The 20699-nt window shown below is 45.5% G+C and overlaps 1 long non-coding RNA gene across 50 annotated transcripts in view; it reads right to left on the bottom strand.

Annotated features, from left to right (window-relative positions):
* The window catches only part of LOC114684504, a 137813-nt gene that overhangs the window by 86049 nt on the left and 31065 nt on the right, over positions 1-20699 (bottom strand). For 44 of the 50 annotated variants that reach the window (XR_005092812.1, XR_005092841.1, XR_005092828.1 and 41 more), the window contains 3 exons: positions 5798-6658; positions 3590-3733; positions 546-633 (listed from right to left, as the gene is read on the bottom strand). This is a non-coding gene — a long non-coding RNA (uncharacterized LOC114684504). The remainder of the gene's footprint in view (positions 1-545; positions 634-3589; positions 3734-5797; positions 6659-20699) is intronic. The other 6 variants (XR_005092811.1, XR_005092826.1, XR_005092824.1 and 3 more) reach the window with 6 other exon arrangements.

The following is a 20699-nucleotide window of genomic DNA, read 5'->3' as shown; positions in this document are numbered from 1 at the left end:
CATTTTGTGCAGGTGCACATGTATGTGGATGCAGGTTGAGGTCAGAGAACCAATGAGTATTATTCCTCAGGCACTATGCATGTTGTTTTGTGTGGCACAGGGTCTCTCACTGGCCTAGAACTCTCCAAATAGGCTAGGCTGGCTAGCCAGAGAACCTCAGAACTCTCCCTGTGTTGGCCTCCCCAGGACTAAGGTTATAAGCAAGCCACCATGCCCAGTTTTTTGTATGCGGGCACCAGGAGATTGAAGGCAGGCCCTCATGCTTGTAAGGCAAGCACATTAGCAATTAAGCTGTCATCCTAGCCTGAGATATTCCATTTTTCTTTGCTATTTTCTACATAGGGAACAGCCTACTATATAATTTCTAATTTGGTAATTATTATGCCTAATTGGATTAATTACCCTTGGTTCATGACTATCTCATCACTGACTAGTGCTTTGGCCATCTTTGATTTTATTTACAAACTCAATCATGGTTAATAATGCAATAAACACCCATCAGCCAAACACCCAAGTTCAAAATAACAAAAGTAGCCATTACTCACATTGTTGGCCCATGGCTCATTGCCCACAGTGGTCACTGCCAAGGTCTCACCCAGCAGGCTAGTCTCCATTCACATTAGGGCCTCCATGCTGTGGAACACAAGGCAGATATTAAAAAGGACGAAATGGGAAAGCTTTCTCCGTGGCCATTAGTGAGTAGGACAGCTAATCTTAGTCTCAGATCATGATACCAGCCCAAGCAGATATTCATTCATTCATTCATTCATTCATTCATTCATTCATAGTTATTGTTCTAATGAAAATGCATGAATTCACCACCTTAAAAAACAAAAGCAAATATTTTTGTAAACATTGATCTGTACACTTCCTGTCCACAAAGGAAACAACAGACCCTCTTCCAAACAGACCCAGGTACAGAGTTGGAAACACAGCCATCTTTGATTCCAGATACAATCTCATCATTATTGCCTATTCATTTTCCCCATGGTTTTCATACATTTTTAAGTACAATAAACACAGATGAACTGAGCACTGATCCAGAGCAGACACCTAAGTATACATAGAGGTGAAATACTACTTTTGAAAAGGCTACAATTATACAGGAATAGATAAGTTAACCTCTAGGTCAGAAAACCCTGTTGGCGACCCACTCTTGGGCTCCTGTGGTCTTGCCATTACTTATTTCTCATTTCATTCCTTTTTAACTACAGATCAAGGACACTTGAAGTTACCAACCAGCCCAGGACCATGACAGGTCTGCATACCCAAGGGTCTTCTGACTGACAGGCCAACAGTCAATAGTTGGCTGGGTTTGGTCTCTTAATAACAACACCCAAACTCAGAGCAGAAAAGCGATTAGCAGAGGTCAGTGGGTATGAAGAACAGGATTGGTCAGAGAGTACAACATGTCTTTGTAAGAACATTAAGTTCTTAATGGACAATGTATACCATGGCAACTCTAATTTACAGAAATGTATATTTAGAATTAACACAGAATGTCCATTTAGATATTCTCCTCCCACACAAAAGCAATACAGTATGTGGGGTACTGGACACAAAACATCAAAGCTTCAGTACATACAATTTTTATTTGTCAGTTAAACGATCTTAAAACAGGACAGAAAAAAACCCGCAGCATTGGTCTACATAGGATGCTCTTTAATTTTATGCATAATTAATTGGATTTATGCATCATTTGTTTTGTACATAACTTTACACCATTCCATACTGCTTCCTGAAGAGAGACCTGCCAGGCCTGCCTCCTGTCCAGAGTGACCATGTGGGGGCCACAGAATGCTCATGAATGTCAGGTTAGCAGACCTGGGTCAGTCTTTATCTGAAGGACTCTCATAGCTGCTGGATCCAAGGCATGAGGATATTATTTCTTGTTCTTTTATAATTTTTAACAATAAAATTAACAGCCCCAAACAATTCTGAGCTCTTTTTATGTTACCCACTTGGGATGAATTAACCCCAGTTCTTAGTTCACAGCCCACACTCATCCTCAGGCCTTATACATGTCTTATTTTACTTACTACTAGACCCCCTTAGGACTAACCACACATAGCGCCACCCCCTGGCCCCCATTGTCCAGCTGGTTACACATTTTGACTAGCGCTTCTTCCCCCCTCCTTTTATACACATAACATTTAAACACACGTGTGTTCTTACAATATGTTTTTTAAGAGCCTGTGATCTGCTGGAGATACACAGCTTGACTTTAGGACACGCCCACCATCTGATGATAGGACTGGAACCCAGAGCCTCACACACATGTGCTGCTTCCACTTATAATCACAGTCATGAGGGAAGAGTGACCTACAAAAATACCCACACTATGACGCCCGCCCCCAGATTCAGCCTCAACTTCTAACTAGCTGGGTGACATCAAGGTAATTAAGGAGCCTCTCTGTGCTATGCTCCCCGTACACAAGACATCCATAGCACTGGCCCCTGAGCAAAGTGAATCATTCTCTTCAAAGCCAGGTAGAAGACCTCCCACGACACCACTGAGCCCCTTGTTCAAATCTTTGCTCCCGCAGCTGCAGCAGCGCCCGAGCGATGGTGATAGATAGACAGACAAAGCAGGTTCCACCCCAGCAGGCACTCATGAGCTGTGTGACTGCAGAGACGTGACCTGGTCTCTCTGTCTTAGTCCCCGGACTCGTAGGATTTGCAGAGTGAGGACAGCAACACCTTCCTGGGTCCAACAGGGTGAAGGACTACCGACCGACTGACCAATGGACCAGGTGGGCTGATGGATGGACTGACAGACCGATCCTCAAAGCAATGCCCACCCTGTATATACTCTGTCAGCCAACCCCACCTCCCACACCTGTCTGCTCAAACAGTCTCCTAAAGATCAGACAGTGAAATGCACTCCATGCTCAGGCCTATTCATAGGTTTCAGGAAGAATGTCTCTTGGACCAGACATAATTGGGAACTGTTCCTTTGTGGTCAAGATATCATAGTTAAAAAAAGAAATCCACCCAAGAGATGCACTTCTGAAAGTCAAAATACATTGTAGGAAATTTATTGCTCCCTGGGAGTAGCCTATGCTATCAGATTCACTGTTATGATTTGTTTGTGTTTGTTTTCCTTTAGACAAGGTCTCCTGAAACCCAGCCTGGCCTGAGGATGGCTTTTAGCTGCTGATCTCCCTGCTTCCGCCTCTTGAGTGCATGGATTAGAGGACTGTACCACCACACTTACTATTGTGCGGTCCTGGAGGGTTTCAAACTCAGGGCTTTCTGAATGCTAAGAAAGCCCTCTAAAACTGAGCTGCATCCCCAGCCCTGAACTGCCAAGAAATTCTTGAAGTTCAAATTATTTCCCTCTAGACCAAAGGGGGCGCCACTAACCAAGTAAAGCCAGTAGCACAGGCAGCTCCCAGCACGGGGCCGCCGGTGGCGAGAGAGCCCCCTGTGAGCCCCAGGGAGCGTCGGCACAGTTCCTACTGCAGGCAGCACAGCGTACCCGCGGCACAGGGCAGCATACATCATTTCGTTTCCTTTCTACAACAGTCCTGCCAATTAGACCTAATAGTCCTAATTAGCCAAGAGTTACTGAATGCAGACACTGTACCGGGTACCGTGCAGACTGCTGTGGACACGCGGACATTCCTCGGTGTGGATGAGACTAGGCACCAGACATCCTCCCTCCCATTCTGTGCTAGGCAATAGGTCTAGATGCTGAGGACAGGGCAAAATCGTCTGAGAATGATCAGCCCTGTGGGGAAAGACAGAAAGAGAGAATTCACGCTAAAGAAGCACAAGGTGTGGGGGTGATGTAGCAATTAGAAGCCTGGGGGAACACAAAGCAGCTATTAGGGGAGACAGCCCCACTGAGATGGCAAGATTTGGAAAAAGATACCAGAAGTCCTAATTTATCCATTGGCAAACAGCCTCAGAGAGGTTAAGTTACTGGTAAGTGGTTGCACAGCAGGAAAGAGGCAAAACGAGGCAGTGAATAGCGCACATGGGTTGTGATTCTTACTAAAGATATTGAACCCTATTCCAGCAGTTATAATGATTATAAGGAAACTAAAGCATTATTTTTTAAAAACACCTTTTTGGGGGCAGAAGGGTTTCAGGCACCTCAAGCTGGCTTTCAAACTTGCTAGGTGGTCAAGGCTGAACTTCAATATCTGATCTTCCTGCTTCCACCTCCTCAGTACTGAGATTACAGGCCTGTGCTACCTCACCCAGGTTTGCACAGGGCTGGGGTTCAAACTCAGGGCTTTGGGAACACTAGGAAGCATTCTACCAACTGAACTACATCCCAGGCCCCTTTTGCATTTTTTTTTTTTTTGTAACTGCATATATGTGTATCTGAAGCTGCCTGCAGAATCCAGAAGGGGGTGTTAAATCTATTTGGGGCTGGAGTAATTAATTCTCCGTGGCCTGATGTAGGTTCTGGGCACTGCACTTGGATCCTCTGGGAAAGCAGCAATCACTCTTAACTGTACAGTCTTCCAGTCCCTCAAGTCTCTTTAAATGCCTGTTAATATGGCCAGGTGTTGTGGTGTATGCCTTTGATCTTAGCACTCAGGAAGTAGAGGCAGGTGGATCACTGTGAATTTGAGGCCAGCCTGAACTACCTAGCAAGTTCCAGGACAGCCAGGGATACACAGTAAAACCATGTCTCAAAAGAATTAATAATAATAACAATAAAAGGTGCTTTGGGTATTCCACGCTACAACTGGGTATACTGAGGCACTAGGGTAAATGCACATACAGAGTGCTTGTTGACAGAATCTGACAGAGCCTGGGCAGTATGCAGCTTTTCAAAGCCTAGCTGCTAGACTGAAGCCAGTTCTGCAGAGAGGGCATTCTCAGTCTCTGTGTTCCTTCCCTGGCACCCCCTTGGGCTGACGAGACATTTTTACACCTGCCCCATTAACATTCAGTCAGAATAAAAAATGCAGGAAAAGCTCAATTCTCCCACGGGAAGCCAGAGTACGTGTGGCCCCTGCTTGAGTGATAATTACAGATAGAACACACTTGAGATGTTGCTTAGAAAATAAACTAAGATTCAATTGGATAAGAAGTTTAGCCCCAAAGGTGCTCCTGACATGAGGGAGGGCTGAGAAACACAGATTTGTTTTCAGGCGTGGCCAGAGAGGAAAGGCAGTCTGTCAGAAGTGTGGGTTTGGAAGAAAAAAAAAAAAAGGAGGCTGGGTTTGCATCTGCCCCCTATATCAATTTTGGGACAGTCCTTTACCATCTCTAGCCCTCAATTTCTTCTCCTTTTGATTGACAGTGGAAAATGCCATCATCAAGGGTGGTTGTGATGATTTTGCATAGATAAAAGAACACCAAGTTCAAGAGGAGGGCTGAGCGTGAGGCCAGAGCTCTGGGCTTAGTCATCCAGGAGAGCCGGTGGAGAGGCAGCAGCCTGCTGATCTCCGGCATAGGGGAGACCCCCACTAACTATAGAAATAGTTACTGAGAGCTGCCTATGAGCTGCTTCAGTGCAATAGGTGGGACCCCCGCCTCATGACCAGGTCAGCCACCTGTTATCTCAGAGCCACCTGAGTCGATCAATCCACTCGGAGGCTGCACAGAAGGCAGGAGCTTCACCAGCAGACTGCAACGAGGGAACTTCTCCTGTGAGAGCCAGGAAGCCTTTGATCTCGGTGAGAAACTGCCTGTTTTTTATCTCCTTCATCTGTGGGTCTCCCTTCTATAGGGAAGCTTGCTGGCATGTGTTATCCAAGCCCCCATCTCACCAGCATTTATCATCCATATAGCTGCTTTGCTAGCACTTATGCATCTTCATGCAGGAACCTACCCATCCATCAGACCGATTCTCCATCCTTCCACCTCTCTGTTTTGCAAGGGAATCAGACAAACCTGGGCTGGAGCCCCGGGTCCTGCTTACTAGCCGATCCTGGGCAAATTCTTGTCCCCTCATCATCCTCTCATCTGTAAAATAATGAGCAATCAGATGTAGCAGGGACGGAGAATTAAAAGGGGGAGTGGGCTGTCTAGTGTTTGGTCTCAGCAAATTGTTATGAAATCTTTGCTCTCTGTGTTTCTGCTGCCGGGCTGGGATGGATGTGGGGAGAAAAACCACTGCGTTTTGCACGGCATGTGGAGATGATGTTTTAGAATTACCTGGGATATTTCCGCTGTGGCTTGAGTACCTTGGGGAGTGGTCTGCCCTGGACACACAGCAGAGAGTGCCATCTAGTGGACCAACGCCCTGTGGGGGTCCCTGGACATAGCCCCCTGGGCTGCAGGCTGTCCCGGTTGAGATGTAGCATACGCTATATCTAAATCACTCAGGGGCCCTGGCCTGCCAGGTGCCTTTTGTTTTGTGAACGATAGCCAGCTCTGACTTGTATATTCAGTCCAGCTCTTTTAGAGATTTCCGGGGGAAAAAAAAAAAAAAACGAATAATTCAAGTAGCAGCGGCTGGCTACTGCGTCTTTTTGTTTGTTTGTTTGATATGGGTCTGGGGGATATGTATGTACCTGTTTCCAACTTGCCTGATGGCCCTGAGAGGCATCCAAAATTATCCCCATTTTTAGGTAGAACGTGAGCCTCACTAAGGTTGCATTTGGTTAAAGCCCTGAATTTCAAGCTGTACTTACCTCTGAGAACCCCACACGCCCCTTGAAAGTGCCAGGAAGGTACTTTGGACAGAGATCTGAACAAGTCAATCATAAAAGAAATTTATTAGTCCGTCAGGAAGATTTGGACACTTCATAGAGGTTAGATGGCAAAAGGAAAAGCTGTGAATTTTTTAATTGTGATAATGGTGTCACAAATATTTTTACAAAAATTGTGGTAATAGATATCATGTTTATGTTTTTATGAAGGGAAACAGCCCTTTTTCAGAGAAAAATATTCTATGATGCACAGAAGAGACAATATGATCTCTAGAATTAGCTTCAAAACAGCCCAAAAGATAGGGGCGGGGGCAGTGGGAATTGAGGGAGGGTCCCGGGATCAGATAAAGCTGAGGGCTGAATGGATTTGGTAAGCACTGCATCGAAATGAAATACAAAAGTTAAAAATGTGGTGTTTAAAAAGTGCATTGTATTCTCTGTGTGTGTTGTCTGAAAAATGCTGATATAAATGCTGGCTTTCTTTTTAATCAACAAGTAAAAATGAAGTATAGGAGGCAAGTAGAGGGGTCTAGGGAGACATTTAAAAGCTCAGAGGGGGCTTTGGGTTTACGTTAAAACTAGCAGAGTGTTGCGGGGGATTCACAAATATCTCTGCGTGGCGAAGGGACAAACACTACAAGTGGGGTGGATGGATTGAAGGAAAAGTACCGCTGGTGTTGGGGGGCACTGAGGAATCAGACACCCACCAGATGCACACCATCTAGCTCCCTGCTAGCTTTCTTGCACCCCCAGACCCTCCCCTAGCTCTAAAGAGCCGACAGTTTCTCTCCTTAACGCAGAGCCAGCAGCCTGTGTACTCTCCTGCTGGGATGCTGTGCCAGTTTAGTTAAGAGAACAGCACTGTCACCTGCCACACACAGTGAGTAACCAGCTCAGCTACTCTCTCTAGTTTGCTATTTTGTTTTATTCTTAATTAAGCCTCTTTGGAAAGATAAGAATTGATGCTTTTCCCCCTAAAACTGCTTGCCAAGCTTCCACAGCTGCTCTCAACCCCACTTACTTTGCTCTCACTTATAGGGACAGAAAGCTGACTCACCTTGAGTCCCCAAAACAGCCTGGTCCACTACCCCCTTATGGCTTTCCACCGTTCCCAGAGCCCCCACTTTTCTGGCCCTCCTGCAACAGCCACAGGCTCTGGCTCTTCACTCTTCCCTCGCGTTTCCCGGGCGCCTGGCCACTGCGCACTCCCTGCAAGCTTTCTCCCTTGTCTTTCATTCCTCACTCTGGGAAGCAGACGCCGCTGACAGCGCCGACCCTCAGCTGCTTGCCCGCCGCGGACCCTCAGCTGCTTGCCTGCAGCAGCTCCGTCTGCATTGCAGCACAGACTCTGAAGCGACGCTGGGACGCTGCTGCCCCCCGCCCGCCTGCAACCTCCGCAGCTGCTGCAATTAAAAGCGCCACCGCGGAGAGCCCAAACACAGGTCCTTCTTCTTATCTCCCCCTCCTCATTTAAGAATGCAAAAACTGTAGCCCAGGCAGCCCCCTTGTGGCACTTGGGGGCGCCACAGACTCTTGGCTGCTGTCTTAGGAGTCCAGACTACCTCATGGTGAGTTGACACAAATCCTAAATTCCCAAACTCCTATCCCATGCAGAACTCTGCTCTCTACTACTTTGTAGGGGGCACCTCTCCCATCCCTTCTCCCCTTCTGTATTTCCCTCTGAAGGAAGGGGAGCAGCCAGAGTTCTCCTGTTGAATACAGCTCTGAGCAGCAAACAGGTGTCTGGCAACCCTAGCTATCATCAGAAAAGGTTACGGGAGTGGGTTATCTCTTAGAATAATGCTTGGTGCCCCTTTCCCTCACACAGGAGTGGAATTGTCTATTAGAATGATGCTCGGTTTCTATTTCTCTCATGCAGGAATGGGTCATTTCTTAGAATGATGCTCAGTGTCCCTTCTCTCACACAGGAGTGTAACTGTTTCTTAGAATGATGCTTGGTTACAATTTCTCTCAGACAGGACTGAAACTGTATCTTAGAATGATGTTTGGTTACAATTTCTCTCACACAGGAGTGGAACTATATCTTAGAATGATGTTTGGTTACTATTTCTCTCATACAGGAGTGGAACTGTATCTTAGAATGATGCTTGGTTACTATTTCTCTGACACGGGAGTGGAATTGTCCCTTAGAATGATGCTTGGTGCCCCTTTCCCTCACACGGGAGTGAAATTCTTTCTCAGAATGATGCTAGGTGCCCTCTTCTCTAACACAGGAGTGGGTCATCTCTTAGAATGATGCAAGGCGCCCCCGCCTCAAACACAGGAGTGGAATTGTCTCTTGGAATGATGCTCCGTTTCTATTTCTCTCACACAGGAGTGTAACTGTTTCTTAGAATGATGCGTGGTTACAATTTCTCTCAGACAGGAGTGAAACTGTATCTTAGAATGATGTTTGGTTACTATTTCTCTGACACAGGAGTGGAACTGTATCTTAGAATGATGCTTGGTTACTATTTCTCTCACACAGGAGTGAACTGTCTCTTACAATGATGCTAGGTGCCCCTTTCTCTGACACAGGAGTGAAATTGTCCCTTAGAATGATGCTTGGTGCCCCCTTCTCTCACACGGGAGTGAAATTCTTTCTCAGAATGATGTTAGGTGCCCTCTTCTCTAACACAGGAGTGGGTCATCTATTAGAATGATGCTAGGCGCCCCCGCCTCAAACACAGGAGTGGAATTGTCTCTTAGAATGATACTTGGTGCCTCTTTCTGTAACACAGGAATGGAATTGTCTTTTAGAATGATGCTCGGTTTCTATTTCTCTCACACAGGAGTGTAACTGTTTCTTAGAATGATGCTTGGTTACAATTTCTCTCACACAGGAGTGGATTTGTTTCTTAGAATGATGCTTGGTGCCCCTTTCTCTGACACAGGAGAGGAATGGTCTCTTAGAATGATGCTAAGTACCCCTTTCTCTCACACAAGAGTGGGTCATTTCTTAGAATGATGCTAGGTGCCCCTTTCTCTCACACATGAGTGGAATTGTCTCTTAGAATGATGCAGGGTACCCCTTTCTCCCACACAGGTTTGGAATTGGCTCTTAGAATGATGCTTGGTCCCCCATTCTCTCACACAGAATAGGTCATCATTTACAATGATGCTAGGTGCCCCTTTCTCTAACACAGGAGTTGAATTGTCTCTTAGAATGATGCTTGGTGACCGTTTCTCTCACACAGGAGTGGGTCATCACTTACAATGATGCTAAGTACCCCTTTCTCTCACACAAGCGTAGGTCATTTCTTAGAATGATGCTAAGTACCCTTTTCTCTCATACAGGAGTGGAATTGTCTCTTAGAATGATGCTACATATCCCTTTCTTTCACACAGCAGTGAAATTGTCTCTTAAATGATGCTAAGTACCCCTTTCTCTCACACAGGTTTGGATTTGTCTCTTAGAATGATGCTTGGTCCCTCGTTCTCTGACACAGGAGTGGATCATCTCTTACAATGATGTTAGGTGCCCCTTTCTCTCATGAGGGAGCGGGTCATCTCTTAGAATGATGCTAAGTACCCCTTTCTCTCATGAGGGAGCGGGTCATCTCTTAGAATGATGCTAAGTACCCCTTTCTCTCACAAAGCAGTGCATCATCTCTTAGAATGATATGAGGTGCCCCTTTTTCTCACTCTTGAGTGGAATTGTCTCTTAACATGATGCTAGGTAGCCCTTTCTCTGACACACAAGTGGAACTGTCTCTTAGAATGATATTAGGTGCCCCCTTCTCTTACACAGGAGTGGAGTTGTCTCTTAGAATGATACGAGGTGCTCCTTTCTCTCACATGGGAATGAAATATTCTAAAAAATGATGCTAGGTGCCCCTTTCTCTCACACAGGAGTGGATGGTCTCTTAGAATGATGCTGGGTACCCCTACCTCTCACACAGGAGTGGGTCATCTATTAGAATGTTAGGTACTCCGCTCTCTGACACACGAGTGGAATTGCCTCTTAGAATGATGCTTGATGCCTCTTTCTTTTACACAGGAGTTGGTCATCTCTTACAATGATGCTAGGTGCTCCTTTCTCTCACACAAGAGTAAAATTGTCCCTTAGAATGATACTAGGTACCCCTTTCTCTGACACACAAGTTTAATTGTCTCTTAGAATGATGCTAAGTACCCTTTTCTCTCACACAGGAGTAGAATGTTCTCTTAAACAGATGCAAAGTAACCCTTTCTCTCACACAAGAGTGAAATTGTCTCTTAGAATGATGCTAAGTACCCCTTTCTCTCACACAGGAGTGGAATTGTCTCTTAGAATGATGCTAAGTACCCCTTTCTCTCACACAGGAGTAGAATGTTCTCTTACATAGATGCTAAGTACTCCTTTCTCTGACACATGAATGAAATTGTCTCTTAGAATGATGTTAGGTGCCCTTTTTTTTTTTACAAAGGGGTGGGTCATCTCTTAAAATGATGCTAGGTACCCCTTTCTCTCACACATGAGTGGAATTGGCTCTTAACATGATGCTAAGTACCCCTTTCTCTGACACACAAATTTAATTGTCTCTTAGAATAATGCTAGGTGCTTCTTCCTCTCACAAGGGAATGGAATTGTCTCAAAAATGATGCTAGGTGCCCCTTTCTCCCACACAGGAGTGGGTCTTTTCTTAAAATGATGCTAGGTACCCCTTTGTCTCACACAGGAATAGAAATGCACCCCTTTCTCTCACAGAGGAGTGTAATGGTCTATTAGAATGATGCTAAGTACCTTTTTCTCTGACACAGGAGTGGAATTGTATCTTAGAATGATGCTAGGTACCCCTATCTCTCAAACAGGAGTGGGTCATCTCATACAATGATGCAAGGTGCCCCCTTCTCTCATGCGAGAGTGAAATTGTGTCGTAGAATGATGCCAGTACTCTTTTCTCTCACACGGGAGAGGAATGGTATCTTAGAATGGTGCTAAGTACCCCTTTCTCTCACACAAGAGTGGGTCATATCTTAGAATGATGCTAAGTACCCCTTTCTCTCACACAGGAGTGGAATTGTCTCTTAGAATGATGCTAAGTACCCCTTTCTCTCACACAGGAGGAGAATGTTCTCTTAGATAGATGCTAAGTACTCCTTTCTCTGACACATGAATGAAATAGTCTCTTAGAATGATGTTACGTGCCCTTTTTTTTTTTTACAAAGGGGTGGGTCATCTCTTAAAATGATGCTAGGTACCCCTTTCTCTCACACATGAGTGGAATTGGCTCTTAACATGATGCTAAGTACCCCTTTCTCTGACACACAAGTTTAATTGTCTCTTAGAATGATGCTAGGTGCTTCTTCCTCTCACAAGGGAATGGAATTGTCTCAAAAATGATGCTAGGTGCCCCTTTCTCCCACACAGGAGTGGGTCTTTTCTTAAAATGATGCTAGGTACCCCTTTGTCTCACACAGGAGTAGAAATGTACCCCTTTCTCTCACAGAGGAGTGTAATGGTCTATTAGAATGATGCTAAGTACCTTTTTCTCTGACACAGGAGTGGAATTGTATCTTAGAATGATGCTAGGTACCCCTATCTCTCAAACAGGAGTGGGTCATCTCATACAATGATGCAAGGTGGCCCCTTCTCTCATGCGAGAGTGAAATTGTGTCGTAGAATGATGCCAGTACTCTTTTCTCTCACACGGGAGAGGAATGGTATCTTAGAATGGTGCTAAGTACCCCTTTCTCTCACACAAGAGTGGGTCATATCTTAGAATGATGCTAAGTACCCCTTTCTCTCACACAGGAGTGGAATTGTCTCTTAGAATGATGCTAAGTACCCCTTTCTCTCACACAGGAGGAGAATGTTCTCTTAGATAGATGCTAAGTACTCCTTTCTCTGACACATGAATGAAATAGTCTCTTAGAATGATGTTACGTGCCCTTTTTTTTTTTACAAAGGGGTGGGTCATCTCTTAAAATGATGCTAGGTACCCCTTTCTCTCACACATGAGTGGAATTGGCTCTTAACATGATGCTAAGTACCCCTTTCTCTGACACACAAGTTTAATTGTCTCTTAGAATGATGCTAGGTGCTTCTTCCTCTCACAAGGGAATGGAATTGTCTCAAAAATGATGCTAGGTGCCCCTTTCTCCCACACAGGAGTGGGTCTTTTCTTAAAATGATGCTAGGTACCCCTTTGTCTCACACAGGAGTAGAAATGTACCCCTTTCTCTCACAGAGGAGTGTAATGGTCTATTAGAATGATGCTAAGTACCTTTTTCTCTGACACAGGAGTGGAATTGTATCTTAGAATGATGCTAGGTACCCCTATCTCTCAAACAGGAGTGGGTCATCTCATACAATGATGCGAGGTGCCCCCTTCTCTCATGCGAGAGTGAAATTGTCTCGTAGAATGATGCTAGTACTCTTTTCTCTCACACGGGAGAGGAATGGTCTCTTAGAATGGTGCTAAGTACCCCTTTCTCTCACACAAGAGTGGGTCATATCTTAGAATGATGCTAAGTACCCCTTTCTCTCACACAGGAGTAGAATGTTCTCTTAGATAGATGCTAAGTACTCCTTTCTCTGACACAGGAGTGAAATTGTCTCTTAGAATGATGTTAGGTGCCCTTTTTGTTAACAAAGGAGTGGGTCATCTCTTAAAATGATGCTAGGTACCCCTTTCTCTCACACATGAGTGGAATTGGCTCTTTTTTTTTTTAAGATTTATTTATTTAGTATGTATACAGCATGTATGACAGCAGTCCAGAAGAGGGCACCAGATCTCATTACAGATGGTTGTGAGCCACCATGTGGTTGCTGGGAATTGAACTCAGGGCCTCTGGAAGAGCAGTCAGTGCTTTTAACCTCTGAGCCATCTCTCCAGCCTGGAATTGGCTCTTAAATGCTCTTAACATGATGCTAAGTACCCCTTTCTCTGACATACAAGTTTAATTGTCTCTTAGAATGATGCTAGGTGCTTCTTCCTCTCACAAGGGAATGGAATTGTCTCAAAAATGATGCTAGGTGCCCCTTTCTCCCACACAGGAGTGGGTCTTTTCTTAGAATGATGCTAGGTACCCCTTTGTCTCACACAGAAGTAGAAATGTACCCCTTTCTCTCACAGAGCAGTGGGTCATCTCTTCGAATGATTCTAGGTGCCCCTTTCTCTCACAGAGGAGTGTAATGGTCTATTAGAATGATGCTAAGTACCTTTTTCTCCGACACAGGAGTGAAATGGTCTTAGAATGATGCTAGGTACCCCTATCTCTGACACATGAGTGGAATTGTCTTTTAGAATGATGCTAAGTACCCCTTTCTCTGACACATGAGTGGAATTGTCTCTTGGAATGATGCTAAGTACCCTTTTCTCTCACACATGAGTGGAATTGTCTCTTAGAATGATGCTAAGTACCCCTTTCTCTCACACAGGAGTGGAATTGTCTCTTAGAATGATGCTAAGTACCCCTTTCTCTCACACAGGAGTAGAATGCTCTCTTACATAGATGCTAAGTACTCCTTTCTCTGACACATGAATGAAATTGTCTCTTAGAATGATGTTAGGTGCCCTTTTTTTTTTACAAAGGGGTGGGTCATCTCTTAAAATGATGCTAGGTACCCCTTTCTCTCACACATGAGTGGAATTGGCTCTTAACATGATGCTAAGTACCCCTTTCTCTGACATACAAGTTTAATTGTCTCTTAGAATGATGCTAGGTGCTTCTTCCTCTCACAAGGGAATGGAATTGTCTCAAAAATGATGCTAGGTGCCCCTTTCTCCCACACAGGAGTGGGTCTTTTCTTAAAATGATGCTAGGTACCCCTTTGTCTCACACAGGAGTAGAAATGTACCCCTTTCTCTCACAGAGGAGTGTAATGGTCTATTAGAATGATGCTAAGTACCTTTTTCTCTGACACAGGAGTGGAATTGTATCTTAGAATGATGCTAGGTACCCCTATCTCTCAAACAGGAGTGGGTCATCTCATACAATGATGCGAGGTGCCCCCTTCTCTCATGCGAGAGTGAAATTGTGTCGTAGAATGATGCCAGTACTCTTTTCTCTCACACGGGAGAGGAATGGTCTCTTAGAATGGTGCTAAGTACCCCTTTCTCTCACACAAGAGTGGGTCATATCTTAGAATGATGCTAAGTACCCCTTTCTCTCACACAGGAGGAGAATGTTCTCTTAGATAGATGCTAAGTACTCCTTTCTCTGACACAGGAGTGAAATTGTCTCTTAGAATGATGCTAAGTACCCCTTTCTCTCACACAGGAGGAGAATGTTCTCTTAGATAAATGCTAAGTACTCCTTTCTCTGACACATGAATGAAATTGTCTCTTAGAATGATGTTAGGTGCCCTTTTTTTTTTTTTACAGAGGGGTGGGTCATCTCTTAAAATGATGCTAGGTACCCCTTTCTCTCACACATGAGTGGAATTGGCTCTTAACATGATGCTAAGTACCCCTTTCTCTGACACACAAGTTTAATTTTCTCTTAGAATGATGCTAGGTGCTTCTTCCTCTCACAAGGGAATGGAATTGTCTCAAAAAATGATGCTAGGTGCCCTTTCTCCCACACAGGAGTGGGTCTTTTCTTAAAATGATGCTAGGTACCCCTTTGTCTCACACAGGAGTAGAAATGTACCCCTTTCTCTCACAGAGGAGTGTAATGGTCTATTAGAATGATGCTAAGTACCTTTTTCTCTGACACAGGAGTGGAATTGTATCTTAGAATGATGCTAGGTACCCCTATCTCTCAAACAGGAGTGGGTCATCTCATACAATGATGCGAGGTGCCCCCTTCTCTCATGCGAGAGTGAAATTGTCTCGTAGAATGATGCTAGTCCTCTTTTCTCTCACACGGGAGTGGAATGGTCTCTTAGAATGGTGCTAAGTACCCCTTTCTCTCACACAAGAGTGGGTCATATCTTAGAATGATGCTAAGTACCCCTTTCTCTCACACAGGAGGAGAATGTTCTCTTAGATAGATGCTAAGTACTCCTTTCTCTGACACAGGAGTGAAATTGTCTCTTAGAATGATGTTAGGTGCCCTTTTTGTTAACAAAGGAGTGGGTCATCTCTTAAAATGATGCTAGGTACCCCTTTCTCTCACACATGAGTGGAATTGGCTTTTTTTTTTTTTAAGATTTATTTATTTAGTATGTATACAGCATGTATGACAGCAGTCCAGAAGAGGGCACCAGATCTCATTACAGATGGTTGTGAGCCACCATGTGGTTGCTGGGAATTGAACTCAGGACCTCTGGAAGAGCAGTCAGTGCTTTTAACCTCTGAGCCATCTCTCCAGCCTGGAATTGGCGCTTAACATGCTCTTAACATGATGCTAAGTACCCCTTTCTCTGACATACAAGTTTAATTGTCTCTTAGAATGATGCTAGGTGCTTCTTCCTCTCACAAGGGAATGGAATTGTCTCAAAAATGATGCTAGGTGCCCCTTTCTCCCACACAGGAGTGGGTCTTTTCTTAGAATGATGCTAGGTACCCCTTTGTCTCACACAGAAGTAGAAATGTACCCCTTTCTCTCACAGAGCAGTGGGTCATCTCTTCGAATGATTCTAGGTGCCCCTTTCTCTCACAGAGGAGGGTAATGGTCTATTAGAATGATGCTAAGTACCTTTTTCTCTGACACAGGAGTGGAATGGTCTTAGAATGATGCTAAGTACCCCTTTCTCTGACACATGAGTGGAATTGTCTCTTAGAATGATGCTAAGTACCCCTTTTTCTGACACATGAGTGGAATTGTCTCTTGGAATGATGCTAAGTACCCCTTTCTCTCACACATGAGTGGAATTGTCTCTTAGAATGATGCTAAGTACCCCTTTCTCTCACACAGGAGGAGAATGTTCTCTTAGATAGATGCTAAGTACCCCTTTCTCTCACACTTGAGTGGAATTGTCTCTTAGAATGATGCTAAGTACCCCTTTCTCTCACACAGGAGTGGAATTGTCTCTTAGAATGATGCTAAGTACCTCTCTTTCTCACACAGGAGGAGAATGTTCTCTTAGATAGATGCTAAGTACTCCTTTCTCTGACACATGAATGAAATTGTCTCTTAGAATGATGTTAGGTGCCCTTTTTTTTTTTACAAAGGGGTGGGTCATCTCTTAAAATGATGCTAGGTACCCCTTTCTCTCACACATGAGTGGAATTGGCTCTTAACATGATGCTAAGTACCCCTTTCTCTGACATACAAGTTTAATTGTCTCTTAGAATGATGCTAGGTGCTTCTTCCTCTCACAAGGGAATGGAATTGTCTCAAAAATGATGCTAGGTGCCCTTTCTCCCACACAGGAGTGGGTCTTTTCTTAGAATGATACTAGGTACCCCTTTGTCTCACACAGGAGTAGAAATGTACCCCTTTCTCTCACAGAGGAGTGTAATGGTCTATTAGAATGATGCTAAGTACCTTTTTCTCTGACACAGGAGTGGAATTGTATCTTAGAATGATGCTAGGTACCCCTATCTCTCAAACAGGAGTGGGTCATCTCATACAATGATGCGAGGTGCCCCCTTCTCTCATGCGAGAGTGAAATTGTCTCGTAGAATGATGCTAGTACTCTTTTCTCTCACACGGGAGTGGAATGGTCTCTTAGAATGGTGCTAAGTACCCCTTTCTCTCACACAAGAGTGGGTCATATCTTAGAATGATGCTAAGTACCCCTTTCTCTCACACAGGAGTAGAATGTTCTCTTAGATAGATGCTAAGTACTCCTTTCTCTGACACAGGAGTGAAATTGTCTCTTAGAATGATGCTAGGTACCTCCTTCTCTCATAAAGGAGTGGAATTGTCTCTTAGAATGATGCTAGGTACCCCTTTCTCCCACACAGGAGTGGGTCATCTCTAGAATGATGCTAGGTACCCTCTAACACAGGAGTGGGTCATCTCTAGAATGATGCTAGGTACCCTCTAACACAGGTGTGGGTCATCTCTTAAAATGATGCTTGGTGCCCCTTTCTCTCACACAGGAGTGGTTCATCTCTAAAATGATGCTAGGTGCTCATTTCTCTCAGGAGTGAAATGGTCTCTGAGAATGATGCTTGGTGCCTCTTTGTCTCACACATAAGTGGAATACCCTCTTAGATTGATGCTTGGTTTTTATTTTTCTCTTACAAATGGGAAATTGAGATGAGAGGAGGCTCAGATTCCCGGTTTGTGTATGAGGTGCTAGGGTCCCCCACCCACCATAATGTTCAGTGTAGGGCACTTCCCTGAGATGAGGGCCCTGCCTTAGGAGGTCTCTATTCCCAGCCCTAAGCCCCAGCTACTCAGAGCTGACACTTTCCAACAGAAAGCTCACCAGAGCCCCAGAACATTTTGTTCTCTCTAACTCACCTCTGTACCAACAAGCCCCATGCCCCCCCTACCCTAAATTTGATTACTGATAAATAGGGGTCCTGTTCTCATCAGGTTAATAACACTACCTTCATTAGCCTATAACTATAGATGCTTACACCTAATTTTGACCCTGCCCTTCAAAAGGATTGGGCCATGAAAGAGCTGAGATCTCAAGTGTGCTGGGAGGTTCAGTCCATCTTCTGCCCACCCACATCATGCCCCCAGCATTCGGCACAATCTTGCTAGGCAGTCTTCAGCAGCAGGGTGTGGTGGGGAGCCTTGGAAAGCCCTGGGTTTCATCCTGGCTCAACCTCACACCAGCTGAGAGACGTTATGGAACTTGACCTTTTGTGCCTCAGTTTCTTCTTTGGCCCAATGTAGATCAGGAGACTCTTATTTTTGAGGTTTCCTAGGTGAGTTTTGGACTGATGTCCCTATTGCTAACACCCTTGTGTGGTGTACTACTCCCTGATTGTTTTCTCCTCAAGATGATTGTAGTACGAAGACAGGAAGCCGACTGACCGACCGACCGATCGACCGACCGACTGACTGACAGACCGAGCGATCGGCCGCCCGGCCAACTGACATCATCACTTTAGCCCTATCCTCACTCTAGGGACACAGGAGGTCAGTGTGCTGCGGTGTCTGGTAGTGTAAATGAGTGGAGTGTTAGCCGTTTCCCAGTTAAGGGGATGCCCTGAGCTTTATGGCTTCTCTTCCTAAACCTCCCTATCTTATCTGGCCCTTCAAGGGAGTAACAAGAAGGTAACATCTCTCTCTGCCTGTCCACTTTTCCCAAATGCTGTTATATACCATGCAAATGCTAGTAAATGCAGATATGGGCTCTGCCTGGCATTTCTGCTGCTGCCACATCTCCCCTTAATTCCCCAGGCTAAGGGCTGCCTCTGGCAGGCTTGATTTGTGCAATTAAGCCAGCAGAGGGGGCTCTGCCAGGAGATATTGCAGTGTGTATGCAGCATGGGGTCTTATGACACTTGCTACACATCACCCTCCTCCTGGGTCCCACTGCTGACTCCACAAGAGTTTATAAAGTGTCTGGTGAAGGCTAAGCTACTCTCATCTCCTTAAATCCCCAACTCAAGCTGGTGAGAGAAAATCTCTCATCTCCCATTTCACAGGGAAAGCCCCTAGACTCTGAAAACTAAAGGGAATTGTGTGGTCTCACAGTTACAGAATAGGAGTCAAGCCTAGCTCTACAGCTTGAGAGCCCCTCATCCCTGCTGCAGCTGCTTCTGCAGCTCTCACTTCTGCAGGGTAACCAGCGCTGGCCAGGTAGCCACCATTCCAACAGAAAAAGAGCAGGGTGCTTTGCATTAAGAGGCTTCTCCCTACCAACAGGCAAAGGGGCCATAAAAAAAAAGAGAAGAGGGGGAAGGGAAAAAAACCAAGAGGGCTCTGAGCTGCTTAACAGCTAGAGACAGAGCAGCTGCCCCCCCATCCCCCTCCCTGGGAAGAGGAGAGCACCAACCCTCCCCTGGGCTCCTGGAAGAACAACAGGGCAAAAGGCTTTGTCCCAAATGCAGAGGGCCAAGGGGGAAGCACCCCCAGACAGGTATAGAGACCCCCAAAGTTGTTCTTGTGTTAGGTGGGGGTTTTGCTATTCAGCACAGCACAGGGAGGACCCTGAAGATAGAGAGCTTGCCTCCTATAAAGACCTGAGGGCTGAGGCACAAGCAAGCTAGTGAGGTGCTGCAGAGGTTGATGCAGAAGACGGGGGTGGGGGTGGGGGGGCTGAGAGGAACATCTAAGTAAGAGACAGCCCATAAGCAGCGTGCTGGGGCGTGGAAGCTTCCTGTTCCTGGAGGCACTCGAGCAGAGAGGCAGGCAAGTAAGTGACGGGGAGGTTGCAGCAGTGTTCTTTAGGTTAGCAGCACAAAGAGATAGGCTTTGGAAAAGATCCCACAGTGCTGAGTCTGGAGCAAACAAGTGGGGCTGGCCAGAGAGGAGCTGGCTGGGGTCAGGGTAAGGATGCATGGTCTTTGCTGTGACCATTGCCATGACCTTGCCAGGGATTAAATGTCAAAGGCACACTGACAGTATTTTAGTCAAACTGAGGCATTGAGGGAGAGGCCCTGAGACTGGGGGTGAGTGCTTGGGGACATGGGGATGGTGAGGGCTGTCCTGCAGCTAACTCTCTGTTAAGGGAGGGCCACCTGGAGTGGCCAAGGGTCTTCTCTGCCTGATTTCAGGTCCAGGAGTGCTGGCCTGAGTCATTTGTAAGGCAACAATCTGGTAACATAGGTGAAGGGCATATAAAGAGGACTCCACCTATTTGAGGTACTGGCTGGGTATATAAACAGCTGGGTATATAAACACTTTTATGGAGGCTGGGCCCTAGCCACAGAGTCAGATGGCTGCTTCATCATGACCTGAAAAGTCGGGGGGGGGGGGGGGGGGGGCTTGTAGAAACACTGTACTCAGAGGTGGGACTAAGGAGCCTGCACCCTGATGCTCTTCTGGCCTGTTCATGTGGGTTCACGGGGGGCTATGGGTGGTTGGGGTTTTTGCAGAGGGACATCTCAGGCAGAGGGACCTGTGCTGTGCACTTTTTGTAAGCATTCTTCTGAGATTGTTCCTAGTGTATGTACTCTGCATAGGCATGTTATATGTGAGTGTGTACATTTATGGAATAGCTGAGAGGCTGGCTGGGGTTTCTTGTCTGTGGAACAATCAGGGTGACCAGGCTAAACCTTAAGCAGGTCACATCTCCATGGAGAAAAAAAATATTCAAAAGGAGCAGGGAAAAAGAATTTGAATATGACACAG

This window comes from Peromyscus leucopus, chromosome 14 (genome assembly GCF_004664715.2).
Source record: "Peromyscus leucopus breed LL Stock chromosome 14, UCI_PerLeu_2.1, whole genome shotgun sequence".
Taxonomy (NCBI): domain Eukaryota; kingdom Metazoa; phylum Chordata; class Mammalia; order Rodentia; family Cricetidae; genus Peromyscus; species Peromyscus leucopus.
Note: the sequence above shows the minus strand (reverse complement) of the source record. Positions and strands in the feature narration are given on the sequence as shown.